The 3,281-nt window shown below is 40.8% G+C and overlaps 1 long non-coding RNA gene across 1 annotated transcript; it reads left to right on the top strand.

The window, feature by feature from the left end:
* Positions 1 to 440: 440 nt before the first annotated feature.
* On the top strand, positions 441 to 2,304 carry LOC104950642 (uncharacterized). The gene is made up of 4 exons (XR_798939.1): positions 441 to 526; positions 720 to 850; positions 2,064 to 2,118; positions 2,224 to 2,304. It is a non-coding gene; the product is annotated as an uncharacterized lncRNA (long non-coding RNA).
* Positions 2,305 to 3,281: the final 977 nt, after the last annotated feature.

Genomic DNA, 3,281 nt, shown 5'->3' with positions numbered 1-3,281 from the left:
CATTTTTTGCCACTGTTTTACCTGCTGCTGTCAGACATGCTGCCCCTTTATTGTTTTAACACACACACACACACACACACACACACACACACACACACACACACACACACACACACACACACACTGCACAGCATGTTGAAGTCATTGTCCCAAATAAGACTCACTTCCTTTGTTTGTTTAACCTCCTTTTGAAGAAGCGAGAGCACACACACTTTGCCTCCGATTGGCTGCCTCGGCCACCTAAAGTTATTTCTCCTTGAAGGGAAATCAGACATATGAAACTAAATTATACTCTTTGTGCAGTATTCCTCCAAACAAACACATAATGCCTCTACTATTCTAAAGCTGTGTTTGCGACTTCATATTTGTAGCGATGGAGGTCATCTGACAGTGTGTGTGTGTATGTGATTCTGTGTGTGTATATTTGTCTTCCAGGGTCTTTCCCATCTTCACTCCCATCATGTGATTCACAGAGACATTAAGGGACAAAATGTTTTGCTCACGGAGAATGCCGAAGTCAAGCTGGGTATGACACATCAACACAAGCATTGCGGTTTCTCAAGCGAGTCCGCAAGCCTCCGGGCAAAAAACTGTCGAACAATCACATAGCCATTCATTCATACATGCATCAATCACACAACCGCAGTAACACCCCATGAAGAAGCAAAGATTGTGGTTGTTTTGAGTCGTGAAATTGTCCCACATTCTTTTCGTCTCAGTTGATTTTGGGGTGTCGGCCCAGCTGGATAAGACGATCGGGCGGAGGAACACCTTCATCGGAACTCCCTACTGGATGGCTCCGGAGGTCATCGCCTGCGACGAGAACCCTGACGCTGCCTATGACTACAGGGTACTTCATTAATCACTGAAATTAGTGTTTCCCAGCCAACATTAAGAACATTTTCATCATCTGTTAATGAAGACGGGAGTGACGCATCCAACAGGAAAATGGAGAATTTTCAAAAATATCATAAAAACATATTTTCCTTTTGTAATAGTCAAAATGCAGACCATTTAGCTGTTGTCTTAAGGTAACAACTAAGAAATAAATATATTTTTCAATGCAGGAATTAATCGACCACATCCAGCAAAACATAATCCGAAGAGACAGCAGACATTGGGAAAATCTTTTTCCATTAGAATGTCACTTAGCGAGTGCAGACCTGTACCAGGGCCAATGTTGCCTTCATTTGCTCCTAGATTGGTCCCATTTCCCGAGTTGATTGAATTCATGAGCAAATTGTTTTTATTGTATTTTATTGCTCAGAGCACCTTTGCATTTATATCTGTGAATTTGTCCTAGTCCCCATCTAAAGGTAACACTACATGAGTAGACACGCAGCACAGATGCCTTACATTGTAATGTTGACATGCATCGAGGTACAATATAGAGTGTAGGTCTTTCAGCTTTTGGTCTTGCTAAGAGCTCAACGCATATTCCTCAAAACAGATTAAATACTACATTTTATTGAAAGATAATTTGGCTCTTTTGAGCTTAAAAGACCCAGGTGATGATGTCCTGACAACCCCCCCATGACAGCCTATCTACTGCTAAGGCTGGCCAACATCCAAGACTAAGGGGTGTTTAGGAGAAAACCATGATTCAATTTTAATTCTTAAATGCTTGTTGAATGCTATTTTGAATCTTTTATGATCGCTGATAGCTATCTGAACTTCCAAAGATGAGATGTTAACTTAAGCCATTGTTTTATCAAGCAAAATTGTTGTAATATAGTATAGTATAATAAAAGTTTATTTAAAAAGAGTGTTATGCGAAGCAAAAAGCATTTGTGATGCTCAAGTGATTAGGCTGACTGTTGATATACAGGACATCATTGAAATGATCCACTATTTATTTCTGTCTCTAGTGAAATACCAGAAGTTTGGCTGGAAGTCTTGGAACTTGTTCCTGTCATTCCTGGATCTGTGCTCTCACGCTGTGCACAAACTGATTTACTGTTGGAATATGTAGAGGAAATCCAAAGTTTACAGGAAATGAACCGGGCTCGAGATTAGCTTTGTCTGTGCCCCAGTTCTAACCTTTTCCTTTCTCTTGTTCTCAGAGTGACCTCTGGTCTTTAGGCATCACTGCTCTGGAGATGGCTGAAGGAGCCCCTCGTGAGTTTAAGATACATACACATTGTGAATTGATATGGTTGTACAGTTTGTTTTTCTGTAATTACATTTCCACTCAGGATTAACTGTCCCTGTCTCTTTTTGTAGCTCTGTGTGACATGCATCCAATGAGAGCGCTGTTTCTGATACCACGAAACCCTCCACCCAAACTAAAATCAAAGAAATGGTAAGACACTCACACGCATGGCTTAAACACACAGCAGGAAGTCGTGGGCAGTGTTTAGATTTGTCTTTGGAAAACAGGGCTTGAAAGTGGTCTTTGTTGTGGGTGTCATGCATCAAGACTATCAGGCAAAAGATATCCTGAAACGTTCTTCAGACAAAAAAAACTGAAAGCTCAAAGTCACCGACATGTCCCGAGGCCTGTACTACGAATCCAGTTCAACATACCCTGGATATGTTTGAGTTATCTGGCTTAACTAACCCAAAACAAATGCGATCTCGCTAAGCGGTCCTATGACGCTGGTTATCAACTCGGTAACTCAAGCCAAGGTTTCTCTGTCCGGCTGAGTGCGCGTTCACATGAAAGGGGCGGGGTTAGCAACATTTGACCAATCACAAACATGGACAAGCGTACTGACAGCGCAGCGTCATACTTCCTGAATGAAAAGTCAACTATAATATTAGACAAATATGAAGAAGTTTAACTTTAAACATCCATGACTTAAACACTTTATCCAGGATAAAAGCCACATAGCTGCACCTGCAAGGTGAATACAGCTGGTAAAAGAAAAAGTGTTTGAATGCGTACATTAACAGGTTAATGATATCACTGCCCCGTCTAAGACACGAGTGGATCTGACTTTAATTAGATTTGTCTCAAGTGTTTCGTCAACTTAATGTGTTGCTTAAAATAATACTTCTGCATACAGTATGTGACACTATGAGTTTTGCACGGCCAGATACGGCTCAGCTGACTCAGATAAGGAGATATATGATATATTATGATGTGATATGAATGATAATGGGACACATCGACGTCTGCACTCACAGTGCCGTGGACGTAATGTTACTTTGATCCTGTTACTTATGTTTACTTGTGGCAGGTATTTAAGTAAGCTTTCTTAACGCTAATGTTATAATAGTCTGATTGCTCTGAAGATGGGAGGTCATATTCTATTAATGTTCACGTTCACACGGTCAGT

Source organism: Notothenia coriiceps, unplaced genomic scaffold (genome assembly GCF_000735185.1).
Source record: "Notothenia coriiceps isolate Sejong01 unplaced genomic scaffold, NC01 NC01_scaffold00017857, whole genome shotgun sequence".
Lineage (NCBI taxonomy): Eukaryota > Metazoa > Chordata > Actinopteri > Perciformes > Nototheniidae > Notothenia > Notothenia coriiceps.
Note: the sequence above shows the minus strand (reverse complement) of the source record. Positions and strands in the feature narration are given on the sequence as shown.